Here is a 22271-nt window from a genome sequence, read left to right as displayed (position 1 = left end):
TGAATTTTCCAGTTGAGCATCCTCTGAAAGGAAGGAAATTCTGTTTTCTGATTCAATAAGTAGGGCTGATGAGGAGGTTTACATGAACAGTGTACTATAGGTCTAAACTAAAACCTGAATGCAGATATGCCCTGTGAAGAACAGCTTGATGGTATTAGAGAGACAGGTGAAAGTCGAAAGTAGGGATCAGGTGGGAGGCAGAGATCTGAGCATCAGGATCTGGACAATTGAAGCTGCAGGCTGTAATTTCCTTACTCCTGATAAGGTCTGTGATCACATTCCTTGTTTCTCTCCAGACATAAAGCAGTGATAAATGAGCTCAGAAGTAGGTTACTGCTGTCAGTGTTCGCTAGGTGTGATCTTAAAAGGCTGGCTAGATCTGGGTTCTGGATTTGCATAGTGCTTGTTTTCTGAATGATACCAGGTTTACATGGAAATTAGGAGTCAATCTCTAGCATATCAGCTCTGGATTTGAACAAGAGCCTGCCGTATAATTGCTGTGAGCACAGCTCAAGTACTGCAGTACTCAGGGAATCTAGCACTTCGGAATTTGGCACCCTGGTTAAGCAATAAAAGCAAGGTTTTTATTGTGACAATTTTGGTAATATCTGTGTGCTTAAATCTCTTTCTTGAGAAAGGCACTTCGGTCTTTGGCAGCAACAGGTTTTTATTGTGACAATTTTGGTAATATCTGTGTGCTTAAATCTCTTTCTTGAGAAAGAGAGAATTCAGAACTGGTGGATTCAGAACTATGATTAGGATTAAGGAGCTGTCCTATTAAACACTATATAAAATATACTGAGGGACAAAGCTCTAAAGAAGATATCAGGTAGAAAAGAAGTGAAATACCTTATCTTGTTTCTCTAGTAGATCAAGAAAAAGAATGTTTTCTCATTAGTCTTACAGCACATTACTCCATGTTGCTGCTTCTAATAGAACTGTTTACTTATAATTATTTGCAAAGTAGCCTATTTGTTTTCAAATATTTTTCATTCTTTTAACAACTTCTGGCCCTTCTTGTGCTGCCCTCATAAACAACAACTATAAAGTTTGCTTTCTCTGGCCAGATCGTGTAAAGTACTGAGTTCTGTTAACTCTACTAAATCAAGCTTTAGCTCCTTCCATGATTAAACCTTCCAAATCAAACTGCAATATAAATTATCAGTATTAAAGACTGTGATACAATGGTTGAATTGCATTTCATTGGCAAGTAAATCAGGTTCGAATTGTAAAATTCCTAATGTCTCAAATGCTGATGTCCAGTCTGCACTAATGTAAATTCATAATCTGCTTTCTGAGATCACCTTATCCATCTCTTGTCATATTATTATTTACTCTGTTTATTAATAAAGAAATTGTATTCTCATATATCTAACTTAAAGGTTGATAAGCATGGACTGTAGATAGTGGAAGGAGCTGCCAATCCATTCTTTAAAGAAGTGGAGAGCAGAGAATTACCAAGAGAAAATATTTACACAGATTCCCAAAAAGAGCATTTAGACACAACAGCTCTATTAGCAGAGTTAATTGATAAGCATGACCCAATTCCCTTCAGTCTAATTACATCAGTTCCCAAATTCCATGAAAAACCAACAGCTGAGTAATACACAGCAGGAAGAAGGGCTTCAAATGCAGCTGTCTCGCTCCTTTTAACAGAGGATTAAAAAGATTCAAGAGATCGTTATGATAAACTGAAACCTTTTCCTCATATAAACTGTGGGGAGATTCTGCTTGCTCTCTGCTTTCTCATGAGTGTTGAGAGTAATGAGAGCATGTAAATCTCTTCAAAATCATATGAAAGGCAAAACCTGGCTTGTTACTGAGCATAACAAGTTTGATCCTGGCTGCCATATCACTCATAGCTCAGGAAATTCACTGTTCCTCTAGTGATTGTAACTGAAAGCAGGACCTATTATTTTGTTGTATGAGAATAATTTTTCTTTAGACATTTAACCTTTTTTAAATTACATTTTCTGTCTCTCTTCCAAATGCTTCCTACAAATTTTGTAAATCTCTTTAAAAATAAAAAATATGTTGCTTTTCTTTTTTGTTAAATTCTTATTTCTAAAGTACCATTTTAACTGGCTTATTATATAAGGTCTAAGACTAATATCTTTGAAAATACCTTTTGTGGGCTGATCTGAATCACGTGTGTATATATATATATATAAATTTGATACATGGCTTCTTTTTTTGTGACATTTTCATTCAGTATGTCTAGTTCCTTTTCACTGACATTTCTTTTTTCTCTATAGAAATGTGTACAATTATGAAAAAAAGTACAGAAATAATTCAAAATATATTTGAAAAACATGGAATTCTGTTTCCAGGGGAAAAAAAAAATCATTAATCTATCCGTCAGCATTTTTTTTTGTTTTGAGACTTCTCTTTTTGGAGTATAAATAGCATAAACATTGTACAGATATCCAGTATTGAAAGGGAACTGCTTGTACTAGTTTACAAAGAACTGGATTTTACTCAGCAGCAGTTCTTATTAAGTCAAGGTACTAGTCAAAAAGTAACCTGGTCTTTAAAGCCAGTTAATCCTCAAAATTAGACATCTATAGATGTGAGCTGAATATAGAAAAATCTGCCACAAGATTGTGTGTCACTTTTGTATGATGAGAAGAATTTTCAATTCATGCTGACTCAGTTTGTCACCTACTTCATGGGAGAATATTTGTCAAGGAATTACAGCATCAGCTGACATCCAATGCAGAATGGATGGAACACACATGGAAGTACTCCCAAGATGGAGTTGAATGTTGAAATGTCCACACTCCTTTATGTACCTAACAATAATCCCATGTGAGAATATACTACTTGTCTTCTCTCTTTTTTGCCTGATCCTGCATTAAAATAGATAGCTTGCATTTAACCGTGAGAGTTTTTTTAATATCACTCAATACAGAAAGAGGATACCCTGTGTCCTTTGGAAAGATGGGCAGTCTGGCCTCTCCAGTCTGGAATCCCACTGCAGTTTTGTAGAAGTTGTAGGGTTAAAAATGCACCATGTTCAACATGATTATATGCCTTTCCTTACCTGACAAGTTTTCTTGTCTGGCCTGTTCTTGCCTTCTCATGCATACTGTTGTGGCTACGCTAGTGTGCAACTTTCTTCTGGGATGCTTTCTAAATGAGGGTTCAATAATGACATAAAAAACATCTGTAAGTTAATTTTTATTATGTCCAAATAATGGTCAATTTTAAATGGCATTCTTCTGTTATTATGATATCTTATGTACTGCTCTCTTACAAACTATTTTAACTTGAGTTTCACTTAATAACAGTAAAGAAACCTACATGCTTGTTCTCTTTTAATTTGATTATTTAAAAAAATCCAAAGCAAATACTTGTAGGATTTTCTTCTGTTGAGTTCAAAGAACGGACTTCAAACTTGTATGCAGAAGGCTGTAATTGTTTCATTTAATTACTGACTCCCACTGTACTCATTTAATTGCATTCAAAGATCTAATACTTGTGTCTAAATTGTATTTCTCTGATCCACCCTGAGCAGGGGGATAATGAGATCTATACAGTCTGTGAGTACACCAGGAAATGAATCATGACTCAGAATTTCTCTTGTGTTTTCCCTTCCTGTTGTGTGGGACTATGGGACCACTCCACTGGTCTGTGTGGAGCAGATTACTTGCTGTTGTGTAGATGGCCATGTACTTTGGCTAACAAGTATCAAAACTTCACCCTCAAGCATGTCTGTGGGGAGGCAGAGGAAAAAAATTATCAATATGTAGTTTGGTGTGCATATTACTAATCAACTCATTCATGAAAAGTAGTACTCTGAAGGCTAAACAATTGTCTGTAAAGTATGGTTCCTTACAAATAGCAGCAGAACCTGCATTTGAACTGTTATTCCAGTGATCCAATAGTCCAATCAAAGTATTCTTTGGAAAACAAGGAACACAGCTCAAACATGGAAAACATTTCTCTTGAAATTACCTTTTCATGCCTATGAGCTGAATGTATTCAAGCTGTGGTATCTTATGATCTACCATACCATGTCAATTCTGGTTCAGAAATTCTGAACAGAATTTGAATGTAATTAAATTGAACATGAGAACTAACACTTTCTTACACCTCCTTAAGCATTCTCCTATTTCCATATCTCCTTATCTTAAAATTCTTCTTATCTCCATAAGCACAGTCAATAAAAAGTCATAGTATTGTTTCTCCAGTAATACAAAGGGAAAAAACAACATCTCAGACCTCAAGCAGTAAAAGAGTACCTTCTATAAAAGAAAACCTTAATTTTTTTGACAGCTTTTTGCTGCCAACCCAAGCTGAGCAGCTGATTTAAAAACATCCCAGATTACTCTCTGTATTCAAAGGCCATATTTCCAAATGAAGTGAAAGCAGATAGTTCTTTTATTTGCATGCTGAAAATCATTAAGCCAATGTGAATGCCTTAATAAACATACCTGCCTTAGTGCCTGTCACATTGTGTTGGATGTGCAAACTATGATTGATATAGAAAAATAAACACATTAAAAGAAAACAGTTCATTTTCAGGTGCTGGACTTTATTAAAAGCTTATGCTAAAAGTGGCTTAAAAAGATTTAGCAAAATATACATTGGCACAGGTAGAAAACTTTCCATTGTACTCATAAATATCCTGCAACTACAGCTGAGGTCTGCGTGAATTACGTGATTTTATAAGCACAGTTGGGCTTTTCTAAACACATTGCAATATAAAATAGAAGAACAATAATAAAATTTTCTATTCTAGATATATCTAATGGTTCCTATAGGAAGTAATGTTCACGCTTTAGAACTGCAAGCATAGATTTAAATAGGTTTGTTTATCTTTTTTCATTCAGGTCCAGACCTACATGTACTACTTCACAACAGAAAGCAAGCTGATTGATTTCCATGGGAGCAAAATGCAATTCTTTTCCTTTAACAGCAAACTCTGACTTATTTGACTAGTATTACCCCAAATCAATATCAGAGTTGGAGAGGACAAGATCACTTTCTATGCAGTATGTTCACAAGCAAATATGCAGACACTTCCAGATGAATATTTTAAAATGCCAAGAAAGTACTAGTTGAGAGCTGATTGCCCATTACAAGGGTGGGAGCTGGTAAACTGAGCAGCAAATGTCACAATGCTGGGGTTTTTAATCACCCAAATAAATATTGACACAGGGTGATAATCAGTCCCTTCTTTCAGTGGTTAAGAACAAGTGGACTTATATCTTCTGATTTCTTTGTAATAAAATGCAAAACCACTCTGAATTAGAAGAACAACTCAGGATCTAATTAACTACCAATTTTTATTAAAGCTTGATTAGTTCTAGTCAGTAGAATCTTTTATTGACTTCACATGGGCTGAGAAAGGAACTTTGTCACATCCATCAGATTTAACATGAAGAAAGAAAGATTATTATCTCTTTGGATTCAGTTTGGTTTTGGCTTTTGCTCTTGTTTTCCAAACCTTTGTTTAAAGCTCAGATGGAAGAAGAGAACAGAGTTAAACTGAACAAAGGAGGCCCATTTTAAATAGAGAGAAGTATCTGGTTGCTAATATTCTTGCACATTTGATTTTTGCGGCTCATGACAGCATAACTGGACTTCTGAGCAGCTACTCCCACAGAAAGGATACTAGTGCTGATTTTTGTTTGCATTCTTCTGGTAGAGAGAGGCTCTCAGAAGAAACAGTTTCAGTTCCAGCTCTTCAGAGAGCCCATAGGCACACAAGGCTCCCGGCATGGAGGCTTGCATCTCACTATTTCTCTTTGACAGTATGCATACTCCTGATGGAAATATTTTGATGTCAAAACACCCTTGCTTCTTGAGGTTTTCTTCTAGGAAACCTTTTCATATTGTGGGAAAAAATAGATTTTACATTATAAAAAGCACTTAAACAGTCCACTTTAACTTGCCTAATAGTGTTTTATTATACTCATGAGGGCATGGGCATGTAACTATGCAGAGTAGTTTGCACACTCTCAGCATCCACAGAATTTTCTTCAAAGCATCATCTTTGTGGTTGAGAAATGAAATGAATAATGTAACAGCCTTCTCCTTAGCTTTCATGCCTGAGACACATTTGTGCACACAACACACATACTGAATGGTTATGTGATCTGAGGCAAAATTTTCAATCAGAGGATACCTATGGATAGTTTCTAAGACTGATTCAAATTAGTGACAGATAGAAAAACTTAACCTAAAAAGGGAGAGAAGGGCAAAAGAATGACCAAAGAGAAAGTAATAATAATACAAAACATGTATATTTCCATTTTAAAAAGTATGATAAAAATATTTTGCTATTGCGTACATTTTCTCAGCAAAGGATGCTATTTTGTAACATTATGAAAAAGAATTTTTGTACAATTGTTGCTTTCTTGTTGTGATAGACATGATATATCGTGATAGATTTTAGCTGGAAATAGCTTTGCGTGTTCACTGGTTTAACATAACAAATTCTGGACTAAGTTCTCATACTTTTGGCATTCTAAGCATGAAAATATAGGTCCTGAAAATGGAGACTGAATGAGACAGAGATTATTAATTGTGCACAAGCACCTTCATTTAGACAATAGAGTAATAAATCTTCAGGTTTTCTTGGCCACTTCCCAGCAAACATAGTCTTAAAAAACAGCCAGTAAAGTTATTTTTGTTACTTGTGTTCACATATATCTGCATTTCCATTTGAAGTGTGCCTTTATTTTAAAAATAGGGAAGCTGTTTTACAAAACAAATATAGTAACTCTATATACATGTAAGTATAATGAAATGTATAGAAATTTTATCTCTTATTTACCGTACTGTATTGAAATGCATCCATTTTTCTATTGTTTTGGTCCTTTTGGTCAAAAATCATGAAGATTTACAAATGCTGAATATTATTTACACACTATTGGATGTGGCTTGGTTTTTTTACTTAATAATGCTCGTGTATTCTCACCATTTATTCTGTGCATATTGATTTAATTGCTTTCTACCGAAGAGCTTGTTCATTCAACTCTTCATTGAAAGTGAACTTAAAAAAGTAAATTATTGTGATTGACCAAAATTCATTCAAATGACAAGACACTGATGAAAGAATAAGTAATCAGAAGAAAACAGCAGAAATATTTTCCAAATAAAATAGATTCACCAATGTTACTAAGTGGGAAGCTTGATAGGATTTTGAATTCCTAGATGGTCCCTTTGTTTACATGGCAGACTTATAGCTAAGGTTTTAATATACTGCTTGGTAATTTTATTTCATGAGATATAATGTAAATAGTCTGAGTACAGAGTGTACAATTATTCAGAATAAAAAGGGAATAATGGGATAAGTGTTAACTGGCAGAAGAACATTCTGCCTTTTTCAGATTTAGATACCTAGGAAAAAATGTTTTAAAAATATTGCTTCATATCTGACTCGTAAGAACCAGTTTTTAACTTATTTTCTCTATTATAGAAAATATGCTGAATAATTCTGCTGTACAGGGTGATTTTCTGTGCATGAAAACTAAGAGAGAATGTCCTGCAGAGTTCAAAACTGGTACAAAAGAGGTGTCTTTTCTTAGGTGAGATAAACAGTGTAAGAAAATGAACATTAGTATATTCAGAAGTAATGACTTCTGTATTTTTATTTACTCTGGCAGAGACAAGATAACTTCTAACTGTGAGTTGCATAGTAGCATTTTCAATACAGAGGATGGTAGTGATTCTGTGCTGGGTCTGTGAATCATGAACCCTTTCTGTTTCCATTTGTGAACACAAAATAGTTGTCAACCTGCATTCAGTTGCATTTGCAAATGCATTTTACTGGATGAAGCTAAAGATTGAAAGGGTTTTTTTTTTTTGAAGTCTAATTCAAAGGAATTTATTTGTCCATGTATCATCATCTTAGCATTAAACAGCAACAACTAGAACCCCTAATATCTGATAACAGCAGACATTCAATATGACTTATAAGATGTATTGCAAACATGATTATTTGTTTTCGTCTCATAAATAGTAATAAAAGGAAATAGAGAAAAAGCTGTTTCTCTGTAAATTTCTCACATCCTTACATGTGTCACTTTGTAGGAGGCCACTTGTTTGGAAAGTCTACCAAAACCAAGTTTTTGTGATTCAGTTAAATCCAAACATGAATTTCTGAAGTCATCTCTGGTTTTTATGGTGATGTATTTTTGCACATGGAAAAGATTTATATAAAAGAATTTTTCCTATTGAAGAAAGAAGTTAGTAAAACTAAAATAAATGCAGGAGATATCAAAAGAATAGTCAAGACAGAACAGCCCATTTGAGAGTTAGGTTTATGCTTGCTTTGTTCGTCTCTTACTTTATCCAACCCCCATCAAAAAAAATAAATTAAAAAACCCCAAAAAATTCAAACGAACAAACAAGCAAAAACACCACAACACAATCCTAAAACTGCTCCCTATTTATAACATTTCTAGGGCACATAGAAAATTGCACAATTCAAACTGAGTTCTCCTTCCTTGAATTCTTTGGTTTCTGCACTGACTAGAACCTCTAAAATCCAGTTCAAGATACACAAGACAGATGAAGGCACTAGAGGGAGACATGAGCACGTTGACTTAGTCAGTGCATTAACATAATAATATTTGTCTTATGAGAAATGAAACACTAGTTTTGAAGGAAGACTTCAGATACCAACACTCTAAGGGTTTAATGTATGATTGGTAATAATTTTTAGAGCACTAATGAGTATTACAGATCTCAAAATGTAAATCAAGTTGATTACTACCAAGTGAAGTTTTCACTAATGTTCCAGTAGTTGGAAGTATTCTTTCAAATGTACTACAATACACTAGTTGAAAAATTTAACACAAGGGTATAAGGTAAAGAGAAGAGGTTCCAAAGTCCTGTACTAGCTCTCCTGTTTAGTTCTGCCTGTATATATTTTTTTCTGTATAAAAAAGGTCTAGGCACTATTTGAGAAGAGATACACTGAGTCACAATGTCACAAATACGTGACATTCCTTGGAAGGAAAACTTTATTTTCATTTGCAGAGTATTTTAGAAGTGAAAGATGCAGATTTTCCTGTAGGTTTATGGTTTAATATAAAAAGTCACCACCTGTTTTAATTTTTATAACCTCATTTGGTAAAGTATAATGAATACATTGTATTATTGTTGTAATTACAATTCTTTTTAGTAACTTGAGAGAGATCACTTTACATCGAGCTGTCTAACCTACTAAAGTTTTAGACACATGGAACATGCACAGTTTCTAAGAATCTAAGCTTTAGCTGGTAAAGCAATCAGTTAAGGTCCAGACATTTTGTGACCTGTAATGGGATATTGTAGGATCCATACAATTTGTTTGTGCAAGCCATCTGTATAAAATCCAAATGCCCAGAGACACGTTCAAATCAGATAATCTTCTCAGCCACATTCAGCTGTTTGAAAATAAAATACTGTTTTCCACTGTTTTGTCTGCTTTCTTTAATTCCTTCAGCAACATTGATTTGTGCATTTAGAATATGATTCAGATGAAGTCTTTTAAAAACATAATATGTTTATTTGACATCTGTAATACTTTGTTACTGTAATCATATGGGGTTTTTTTCAGGGTAACAAAAATATATTTGTCTGGTATACTAACCAATTTAAATTTTGTTATAAATCAGTATTGGTAGACAGTGCTGCCCAATGAAACAATAAGGTTTGAGAACTATGCACTTTAAAGAGAGATTTAATTTTTATTAATAGCTCTGTGTCTAGCTTTGGATAATTTTTAATGGTCTCTCAGCAAAAATTGTCCTGATACTTACAGCTTCCTTTCCAATAAAGCAATTTTTGTGTTCTCTTATCTATATATACAGTATCATAATCTTAAGTTGATGGCTGATAATTCCCTACAAAAGGTATTTCTAATTATTCAGTTAAAAAGCAAGTAGAAGAACTATGAAAAATGTCTCAGAATGCAGTAAAACCATTCAAAAGGCATTTAAAAAATGTCAGCCCCGTAGAAGATTAAAATAATATTCTATTTTATTACAGCAGTCTACATGTCTGAGGAAAAGCATAATATAAATAATTGTTAAGCTTTTTCATAATTAAGTTTATTCCTGTTGTTGACTGTAAAACACTAACTTATAAGAGCATGATACCATCATGGACTTAATATAAAGAAGGTTTTCAAAAAACCTGCTCTTTGAACAGAGAATACAGATCTTTTTGTCAGAAGAAATATAAGTAAAAGTAATATATATAAAATATTAACTAGATGATCCATTTTGTTTTTAGTATCCTGGACAAACTGAGATTTTATGATTAGTGGTACATTCATCCAGTATCCTGATGAGTGCTTAATTATTCACAATGTTTGACATCAGCAGCAGGAGACCCTAAGAACCATTTTGCCTTCAGTAAATGTGCTGCCAGGTTTCTCAGCTAGGGAACTGCTTGGCATTATATAGGATGGAGGCTTGAACCTGTTGCTCCCATCCAGATGAATTGTCTAGTTTTATGGTTTGGGGAGTCCTTCACACTTCCTACTTGGTAAAAAAAGACCTTCATAAGCAGATGAAGAAAGCATTAGAAAAGAAGATTCAGGATGTTTTTGGCAAAAACCTCAACTGATGGGAAGTAGTTATTACCAGTCTGGCTAGGTAAACTAAGCCTTACTCTTTGCTACTTTTCATTCCCAAATATTTATCATCTTCCCATGACTTTTTCCCATGTTCTTAATTCATATTATGCATTACACAAGGAGCTCAAATTCTAGTTCAGTGTTCAGAATTTAACTTCCATGCATTTCCATTAAACCTTGTACCTTGTGTCTTCCATGGCATAAATTCAATTACCTATGTTTCTATGTTTTCATATTCAACTACCATAAAGGGCATCTCAGGTAACACAAGATTGCATCTTTGTATTAATAGACACTTATTTAACAGATACACAATAATCATTAAGGTAAAAAACCTTCATAAGCAGATGAAGAAAGCATTAGAAAAGAAGATTCAGGATGTTTTTGGCAAAAACCTCAACTGATGGGAAGTAGTTATTACCAGTCTGGCTAGGTAAACTAAGCCTTACTCTTTGCTACTTTTCATTCCCAAATATTTATTACAAATATTTGTCATCTTCCCATGTTCTTAATTCATATTATGCATTACACAAGGAGCTCAAATTCTAGTTCAGTGTTCAGAATTTAACTTCCATGCATTTCCATTAAACCTTGTACCTTGTGTCTTCCATGGCATAAATTCAATTACCTATGTTTTAGATTGCATCTTTGTATTAATAGACACTTATTTAACAGATACACAATAATCATTAAGGTAAAAACGCACAGTGCTCAGTGGAGACAACTTCTATATCTTTGGAGGAAAATATGCTCCATCTTTGAAAGTGTGCATTTCCTGTTAATCTAATACTGTACAGATGAGGGCTCCACAAGAGCATGGTTGGGCTGCTAGGACTTTTCATTCATTCTTTTCTAAAAAGGCATAAAAAATCAAAAGCTTCTTTAACAAATATATTTTGATTTTTAAAAAAAAAAAATTTTATCTGTGGTTTCTGAATTAAAAGCAATTTCTGTAGTGTCAACAGTTCTCACAGTGTCAGTTCTTTGCATGAAGTACAGTATATTAGGATCCTAGTGTTTTCTCTAGGAGGTGGATTCTCACAGATACCTTATAAAAACCCTAAGACAAATGTCTACAGTTGGTTTCTGTAATTATGATTACAGGAGGCACTACCAAAGTCTGCATCTCATTAACCTGCCCTGTCAGCTCTGGGAAATTTTAATAGCATTGTAAATATTTTGCCAAGATACCTCTGAGCACTCACTAGATATTCAGGTAACTTGAGTTTACTTTAGGTTAAACTATTTGTACCTAATGTATTACTTTATTGTAACTTGATTAAAAAATGCTTCATAGGAATTGACTATTACAAGCTTGTTTTCTTCCTGAAATGTAAGTTATTTATTATTTAAAATACCATTTAACTGATGTTGGGAACCTTATACAAATATAGGCTGTTGATATTGGTGTAATTCACCAAAATTTCCAAATTCACCAAATAAATGTGTTATTTATTTAACACAGTGGCCCTATAAATTCAGGAAATGTCAGAAAAACTTGATGCTTAATTTGCCTTACAGTATGGCTCTATGTGGGGTCAACTAAATGTCACAAAGACTGTCCCAATTAGGTAAACTCTTGGAGGGATTACATGCATATTCCAGTCACTTATTAGCCAGAAGAAAATCACTTTGAAGTTTAAGAGCCATAAGCTGAAGACAAGCTAAATGCAAACTCTTGTATGTCTTTGACATGTTGGTAGATTAGACTTACTAAAACACTCTATAGATTAATAGGGCTATTTTGGAACAGCGGTTTTAAATGCATCTACTAATCAGCTTGGAGTGGCCTAAGCTGTTATTTGGGCATTTTAATTTTTTTGAAAATTGGTAAAAAAGATCAAGCTATGTATCACATGCAGGGAATTGCATCAATTAATCTAAGTATAACAAAAAAGTGCTTCAAGTGCATAAAGGGAGTAGAATAGTTAAAAATTAATCAAATCAAAGCCTTCACTGAAGTTTATGCTTTCTGATACAGAGCTGTCATAATTTTATGTAAAGTTAAATCCACAGTAACTTTTAGAAGACAAAATAAATGAAGGCTGTGGTAAGGGACATTTCTTCTTGTAGCATTGGAATTTCCATGAACAAAATTCTCAGGTCTTTAAAATTAACATTCTAGCTAAGAAATACCATAAGCTGAAAAGTAATTTTATGATAATTAACAGTTACAAAACAAGTATTCAGCTTTTGGATTTGTAATTGGTTAATTAATATAGCACACCCTTGACTTATAATTGCCATCTTTGAGAATGTTAAACCAAAGTTTATACTTTCAAAATTATGAATTAATCTTAAAAACATCTTTTGATATGCTCTTTATAACTGATGATTTAGCTTCTTAAAATCATGGTTTAGCAATATAATAATAACTATGAGGGCTCAAAATACCATTTAATTTTTTAAAGAGAGATTTTATCAATTTTGTTATTGCTGTTTAGAGAGATTTGTAACAAAAGAATGAAATGTCTTTAAAGCTCCATAGTAAAAAACAAAAAAGACAAATGTCCTTTCTCAAAATACTTACCATTAAAGTAAACAAAACAAAAACCAACATGAGGAAAAATACTTAGGAATGAAAGCTGTTGTTTTCAGGGAATAAATTAAACAAATCAGCAAGTTGCACAATTCCATATTTCCCATTTTATTCTTACCACAAATGACCATGCACAGAGTACAAAACTGGTAAGGCTTCACTTCAGTAAAAGAAAACTAGCAAGTAATAAAGAAATTGCTTAAAAATAGATAAAAGCTTTTGTCCTTATTGCCTTTCCAGGAGTCCTTCTGAAAATTTGTAACACATTGGGTTTAAATGTCATGAGTTTGTGTTCATGTTTTACAGCCAAATCTGACAATTCACGCGTTTGTTTGAGTACCAGAAAAATCAAATATTGAACAGAAAACTGATAGTCAAGTCCAGTTCAGTTGCTGAGTCACAGGGCACTTCTGTGACTGCACCAGAGTTTTATAGCACATGAAAATTGTTTAAAAATGTGAAGGATAAAATACTAGCTCAGATCATATATGTATATTTTAGTGATGTCCTAAAGGGACACTCCTGAAGAGAGTAACTGATAAGGACAGTTTCATTTGAAGCTATCACTGGCCATCGAGGTCAATTGCTTCATTTTTCTGAAAATTTGGTTTTCTTTGATTTTGGTGATGAGTGATGTGTGACACCGTTTCTGTATTCAAGCCTGAAGTTAGACAAAAGGATGTTATTATAACATTCAAAAATAATATTTGCTATCTTGTCTGATGTCATTGGCCTTCTGTGATACCAGTTTAGCTTATTAACCAGAAGACAACTGTCTTTTTAAAATATTTAAAGTGTCGTTATTCCAGACAGACAAAAGAGCACTATTTTATCCAGAAATTCTACTGGGAATTCATACTGACAAGGACAAGCCATTAGCAATAGTCTAGCTATGAAGATGCTTGGCCTTCTCATTGAAAATAAGGTAGAGGAGAATATTTACACAGACATACTCCTTTTGTTTCTCAACAAAGAAAATACTCTTGTCCACAAAAAAATGTGGAATTAGAACATGAGGCAGAACGTTTAAAGTAATTGGGAATAGGATCTTGTGCCTGTAAAAAGTAGTTTTTGTTTTTTTTCTCAATTGACAGTCGTTATTGTTACTTTTACACTTCCATACATTGTTTCTAGATGTCCTAGAAATTATTTGTTTTTCATATACTTTGCATGTTTCATAGCTTATTGCTTGTCATGTACTGAATTGAAAAAATTAGTTGATCATACTTCCAGTTCTTTCCTTGTTTAAGTTTTGACATTGCTTTAAAATGTGAGAAATATCATCCAGACAGTATAATTCATACATGTTTTGGTTTTGACCCCTGAAGAAACAGTTTCTGGAATTCATAGATTCATGTAATCCCTTATATTTCAAATTTGCCTTTAAAATTTCTGTCACCTGGAGTTCCTCCCCTGGATCTTTGCGTCTAAGTCTGACACTAAAACCATGTCAAATCAAGGATAACCAACACATTGAAACATTTTTATCTACCAATTCAGTCAAAAAGTGGTATCATAAAAATTTTGCTGGATTCTGTGTAGCAGTTGAGCAACAGAATTGTTTTTTCATTTGTTCTTTTGGAATGGATAATTCTTTTAATAATGCAAGAAGTATGTTCTATTTTCAGTTACATTTTTCTGAGTCAAGAGCAACTCCATTGTTTTTGTCAATGGGATTTAATCCAATGAGAAGACTACATTAAATGTATTTTTAATTCCTTCTGAATTAAACACCATACTGTGTTGTTTCATGTGCTTTCATGTCTGTCAGACATTTTGTATAAAAAGTATGGGAGGAATAAACTAGAATATAAATATAAATCTAAACTCCATTTAGAGTTCCACTTTGTGGCATATTGACTTGAAAGCCAGATTATCCAGTGTACTACAGAAAATGTTTCCAGAACCTTGCAAGATGAGGTAATGCTTAGCATTTCTGAGGAAGGAAAATCACACAGATCACCAAAATATAAATTATTAAATTTAAGGAATTGCTGCTAAAATCAAGTGAAAGTTGTAGTTGATAACATGATTGCAGTTTCTCTACCCCCAAATTTTTTAAATTACACTAGAGGAGACAGATGTTGTTTGTTTGTTTGTTCGTTTTTCATTTGCACTAAAGGGAAAATATTTTTTTACTAAAACACAGAATGAAGTCTGTGTTTTAGTAACTTTGCCACCAGGCATGGATTGTTTTGGTGTTTTTTTTTTCTTCTTCCAGTACAGATTTCTTGCCTGTTACTTTTTTTACCATCCCTAAAAGTCATGATACTTACATATTCTTCTATATAGTTCTATGCAAAGATGCTGAGAGTCTTCAACAGTCTTTCTTGACTGATACCACTTTTTCTATGTTGATTTTATCTACGGCATCTGCTATTTGTTATGTGACTGACCAAATGTCTAACAGAATCTGATGTCTTTGACTGACTTTGATGGATCATGAGTTTTGTATTGTGAAATAGGACCAAATACACTAATTCCTGAATTTCCTAAAGCATTTATGTTTTAAAATTTGGTTGCTCACAACATTAACATCAAGAAACATTTATCTGGCAATTTCTGTTAACTTCTTATAGGGCTGATCTGAAAATTATAGATGTAGACACTTAGCTCCTAGCAGAAATAACATTTCTTCAAGAATAAGAATTGGAGGCATTTCAATAAAAAATCGTCACTAATGCAGCATTAAATAAAGAACCATGTAAAAGAGTAAGTTTTATGTTGCCTTTCTGTATTTCTTTTTCTTTTTTTTTTTTTCAAATAATCAAAAAGTCAGATTGGTAGACTGGTATCAGACAAAAATGTTGCAAAACTTGTTTTGCGCTGCTATTCCCCAAATCCCTGTTATTTGGTATTAGAGGGCCATTCACATTTTCGGAAATTAAGTGAAGGCAAATAGTTGTTTCAAATTCTTATGACCTTAGCCAATAAACACATTTCATCACTATGGTTGCAAAAAACAAATACCCACTATTGCATTGTGTTTCATAGACGCATAAGAAGTAGTTGACATGGAAGGATTTGTTCTCTGATACTAGATCAAAACCTGAATTCTTAAGGGAGAAAGAGTGAAAGTAGGGCAATATGATTAGATTAAATCTTTTGTATAATATTTTATTCTTAATGTGGGATTATATTTGATCAGTTTAAATACATTCTTTCAAGAAAAAATGTCTGCTCAGAGCCCTACTTTGATTGTATGAACAGTGCTTGAACAATGACAGATGAACTGTTTCATTACATCTTTTCCAGTTCTCTTAATCATTACATTCTTTGTATACTTGGCCCCTAGAGGGGAACAAAGCATGTAAGGTAGAGTAAAAAGTCCTGATGTGGAATCCATGTGGGGGACAGTAGAATTAAATAATAAGAGGGGATGGAAAAGAGCAGGAATTAATCTGAGTGTTTGAAAAATATTGCAGTAGAAATGTCAATGTTGCAAAGTCAGGAATTTTAACATTAATATTTAGGGTCCTTGTGCAACTTCAGTGGAGCTGCATATAAGTTATGATTCAGATTGTAATTACAGAGAAATGTTAGCTTTCCTAAAAAAAAAAAAAAAAAAAAAAAGTCCAAATAATGTTCGGTACATAAATACACAGAATTTGTTTAAATTCCATCATTTAAAGTAGTTCAGAGATTTATTTGCCAACTTTGGCCAAACCCCTTTTGAGGAAAGCAGACTGCGTTTCTCCATAGACTTTCAGAATACTTATTCCTTATAATACTTTTGGGTACAGGCTTTGCACACACACACAGCTTGCCAAGATTTCCCAGTTTCCAATGCAGACAGAACATTGACTTTCCCACCCAGGAAAGACTTAGAAAAAAATGTAATAGGACAGAAGAGACTGCACTGGTCTATTCACACTTGACCAGCCCTTTTACATCCTCTTACCTTTCTTTTCCCACACTTGTTCCTCCCTAAACCGTCTAAACACCTCCCCTCTTCTCCATCATCTTTTCCTGAACATCCTACAGAATTCTTGTGCAGTCCAAAAACACTCTTCCCCCCGCATCCCATGGCATGTCCCAGGACAGTGGGCCCATGGCTGTACTGCCTCTCAGCAGTCCTGGAGAGGGCCCAGATAAATTGTCTGCTCCTTGTCAGTCCTTTATCTGGGTGCCATTGTGCCATTGTGCCCCTCGGCTCTCCTGGGGCTGGTGGGGATAGGCTGTTAATGGGTTGATGACTCCTGTGATGGGACTTTGTCTCCCTGAACCCCTTTGTCAGTGTTCACATGGCTTTTATTACATTTTATCACCAGCAAAGTCCAAAGCAGATTTTTTTAGTCCTCTTCATGTCCGCACTCCACCTACCTGAACTGTTTCTGCAGAGAGAAAGCGTTTGTCTAGAGACAGCTGTGGCAAACATGTAAATAATGTTTCAGATATCTTAATAATAATCTAGCAGGATTGCACAAATCTCAAGTATATCAGTGTAGATGTGTGGCACGGACAAGCTAGAGGTTTCTAGAGACTTTGATAGCTTGATCACAAAAGAAGCATTCCGTTCTTGGGCACCTTCATTGGTACAGTCCTCATCCATGTCTGAACAAAACAGTGTAGAAGCACCTACAGTAACTGATACTTTTACTGGCTCTGTTTTGGGATATCATACCTCAGGATGACTGATATTTAAGGAAATCGATTTTCTATTATTTTAATAAACCAGTATTTTCTACAGTATTTGTAGCCTTTTAAACATTTTTGGGGCCATTTAATTATGCTTGAGAAAAGAAGTTTAAATCCCTATATTTTTAAAACTAATACCTGGGATTTATTTTTTTTTTTTTTCATAAAGGCTAAGCAGACATTTAAAGGACACATTAAATTTTTGTTTTAGGTGCTGGTGTAATCTTCTGTGAGCATCTGATTCTTCCACCTACTGAGAATTACTATTTCTGTGGATGTTTGTTGGCCCTCGCCTTTACCTAATAGAATTTTATCTCTACATAAAATGAAAGTTTAGACTTTTTAGTGAAAGAAGGTATATCCTTTATCACATTTGGATATTGTTTATTTTCTATACAAATATAATTTGAACAAGCCTGCACTAGGTGAAAATTGAAATAAGATACTGAATAAGCTGTATAATGAGCATGAAGTACTTAATTAAATGATGGTGTGCTGTGAAAAACAGAGGGCATAATGCATGCAGCATGAGTAATGCCCTCCAGGATACGTAAATTTTTGTATAAAATTGTGCTTCTACATGTGAAACAGGGCCAGAATTATGGTGTTCAAAAGGTGAAATTCTCATTTTCAACACCAAGATAAAAACTGCATAACAACCTTATTCTAGAAACAAGACATGAAAATATTCCTACCAATTTGTGGCACAGGAGAATATGGCAAATATAGTCATTCTTCCATGTTAGGTTATGTCTTTACATGTAAAAGACAGAGAAACTGCTCAACTTGCACCACAGTGTCTTCATGTTTTTTATTTTCACATCTACTCAGCTGAAAACTGTACCAGAAGATATGCAGAGTAACCTAGGTTAGTCAATATACTATTTTTTCCTCATTTTAATAATAAGAATAAAGATGGAGGTTATGACATCCATTTGAGCACTGTATAGCACTTAGAGGAATGTGGAGGAGACGTGGGGAGGTGTAGCATTAGAATAGTATGGTTTGTGATAGCAGGGCAGAATACAGATGATCAGATAGAAAAGGTCTGATTAGCATCTATTCTTCAGTAATAATTTACTCTATATTCATATAGTTTTTAAAGTATCCATATAAAGTTCCTGAATCTATTTTTCTTCACATATTCTGCTCTTCACAGATTCTTTTTTTTTTTTTTTCATTTGAAATCCACTTGATCATTGTTTTGAACAGATGCTTTTTAGTCAAGTCTATCAAGAGTCTACACAAGCTTTCAGTCTTCCTGGTTCCTTTTCTTCTCTTGTGTCACTGTGATTACCTACACTACAAACCCTATGGTCTTAAAAAATTGTCATAAGAGCAGAGTATGAATATTCAGTTTGCATTACTGAGCAAACTGTTAGAAACAAGGTAGTGCAAACTTGTCAATAATGCCAAGGATAGGAAAAAATATGTTGATCCAGTATGCTCTGTTTTTCTGTCTCCGCATCCCTCACCTGAACCTCCAAAACCTCCATTGCCTGTAACATGTTTGTCTGAATAGTGCAATCCAAAAGGACACCAGTGAGAGCTGTGACATAATAAGTAAGCTAGAAAGAATAAAATGTATTTATAAAGTTCATAAAAAGAAACTTAATAATTTCTCAGTCTAAAAGAAAACAATGCTAAAAAGTGTAAGTTTACGCGCAATGTCTGTTAGCTGAAAAAAAGGTAATTGTTGAAGAAAATATTTTCAGTGTCTAAGTTCAAGGAAAAACATGTTTTACACATTTAGGTGGCAGAACTCTCATAGCAAATTAGGAGTCTAAAATTAGGAACAAATTGTCCACTTGACTGCTTCTAATTGAAGATTATTAAATTCTGGAAGTGCTTTTGCTTTTGAGATTATGACCTCTGCTGCTGGGAGTTTCATTTAGGAAGGAAACAACTAGATGCCCTATTGAGGACATAAGAAAGTAAATAACCAGGAAAACATTCCTCATATGCAGTCAATAGTGGAGTATTCCTTAGAGAATCAGGCCTCAAGTGTCTAATTAAAGCAATTTGTGAAATCCTTTACCTTATAGCTCAGGGAATCCTATGGTAAAAATCCAGAGTGTTTTAACCACTCAAGCAATGACTGCAAATCACAGATTGTTACATGACTACTCTAGATTATGCTTTTAATGTTGGCAACACCCAAACAGATATTGATTGCAAAAGAAATTATGTGTTTTATCTCAATTTACTCTTTTAGGAATGTAAATATTTCCCTACTCCTGTATTGAAAGACATTGGCATAGGAGTTTGAATTTCTTTTAAATATAGCAAAGGTAACTGTGAGGAATAGAAAAAAATTAGGTTAATTTTTCAGTTGGAGGGGCATGGCATGCGTAAATAGGCATAAACTTTTCTCTAATCCCTCAACCTAAATGGATTGCCTCCAAGTATGAAAGTGGTATTAATCTCAATACCTCTTCCATTTTAATTTTTCTTTAGCAAACCAAAAGAATTCCAATTAGTTCCAAACCTTGTGAATTAGTTTCAGTTAAGGCTGACCTTTTTTCATGTGGGAAACTGCAATGTGCATATCAATTTATCAGTGAATGTCAAAGGTTTAACAAACTGCTGTCTGTCATCTCTGTTAATCCTGTTTTGCTGTTGGTATCATGTGAAAGTCAGGACCAACCCAGAGAGAATAGAGCACACATAGTTTTTGCAGAGAGAGCAGACTTCTTGTACAGGCTCAGAGCAAGGCATGTGTAAATCCAGGTCTGACTCAGAGACCAGTGCAGAGCAGAAACACATCAGTTTTCCTTTTGTGCCATGGTGTACTCCTCTGAACTTCAGATATTGCATATGCATTTTAGATGAGTTCTGCTTCATCTTAGAAGATTTGGGAACTGCCTTGAGTAAAAACAATGGTAATGCCTGGAAAAAATGCAGGAGTGTGGTGAAGAAGGCAAGTAATCACTTTCCGTACATTTTAGCTTAGAAATGACAAATTTGAAACAATGGCAATGTCATTATCTTAAAGAATGCTTAGTTGAAATTACTGAGTCTTGTGTGCAGTGCTGGCTCCCTCACCCCCTTGCTTTCCAACCTTGGATCCTGCTTACAAGGTAGTAGTATTTAAAAAGACAGGAGAAAAGCAATAAAGATGGAATTAATAGAACACATAATCAAAGTTATGGAAAAACTGACAAAGATATGGTTTTTCTGCCTGAAAAGCAGACAAATGCAGGGTGATATAACAGAGATTAGAAGTTGTTGGAAGCTACAAGCGCAATTGAGAGAATGATTTTTCCCCTGCTCTTACAATTTCCTCTGGGGATCTGGCTCTAGTTATTATCTGTGGCTTAATACAAGTACCTGTACCTAAAATACAAGCTACTCTGATATAATTTTTTCCAGAAGGAGACAGAGTATAAAGAAACACGTTGAGTTATTGGTAAGAGAACTACAAATCTGTTTTTGTGTAAGCAGATCTGTAGTAGGATTAATCCATCCAGCATTTTAGAAGAAGTGGGAGATTATATGGTCTGCAGACAGATTTCTTCTAATCTGTAATTTATCAGAATTGTAGCCCCAGTTTTGTGAATTCCCCTGTGGCACTAGCTAGTCCATCTTTCAAGGCATGAAAACAATAAGAGGGAAGCAAAGTCATATTGTTGCCCCACCTGGATTTGCTGTTTGGCTTTTAAGCGTAAATATTGTAGTAGCCTTTCAAAAAGTGCATTTTTCTTGAACATCAAGGGAGCCTAGGAGTTCTCTGCCTTTCTGAAGCACAGGAACTCATGGTGCTTCAACTAAATGCTGTTAAAAATGCATATTTATATCTGTTTTGTCACAAACCTATAAAGATAAAAGAAAGATGAAAGATATTGTGAAACACTGAGGACCACTTTAGCCCAGGTAAAGTACCCAAAAGAACAAAGAGTGTCAATTGGACAATTCTTGCATACTTTGCACATGTAAGCATATAATTTGGGGTTTAATAGACAGGGAATGGGAATGTTCCTATTTCTGTTCTATACATGCCTTAAAATAAGCCCATTTGCAAACGTCTTAATTTTGATCTATGTATGCAATTGTAAAGGTTAACAGTCATAGCAGTGGATTGCTTTTATGCATTTGGTTCTTTGCCACATTAAAAAATCACTCAAAATTGTTTCTTCCAAATTAACAAAGTCTTGTGCTTAAAATTTTGCAGTCTGAAGAGATAAGGAAAAGCAAACAGAAATTTTTTACTATTCATGAGGAGTCTCCATTGATGAACAATATGCTCCTTATCTATTGATTTAAAAGACCAAATGAGGTATTCAGGTTACAATTCTGTTTTGAGTGCCTCTCAACTGTGACTTGGTGTTTCCAAATGCATTTCCAAGGTCTGAATTTTCTCCCCAGTCAAAAAGTTACAATCCAATCAGGTCTTAAATCTCAATGATGTTCAATTGTATGTATGTAGCATCATTGATTTCTGTATTTCTTGGCTAAATATTGAGCTTTTCTTGACACTTCTGCTTCATATTTGTTTCAAATGCAGTTGCTGTCACA

Source organism: Pyrgilauda ruficollis, unplaced genomic scaffold (assembly GCF_017590135.1).
Source record: "Pyrgilauda ruficollis isolate IOZ18807 unplaced genomic scaffold, ASM1759013v1 scaffold5, whole genome shotgun sequence".
Lineage (NCBI taxonomy): Eukaryota > Metazoa > Chordata > Aves > Passeriformes > Passeridae > Pyrgilauda > Pyrgilauda ruficollis.
The sequence above is the reverse complement of the archived record's forward strand: the minus strand, read 5'-3'. Positions refer to the sequence as shown.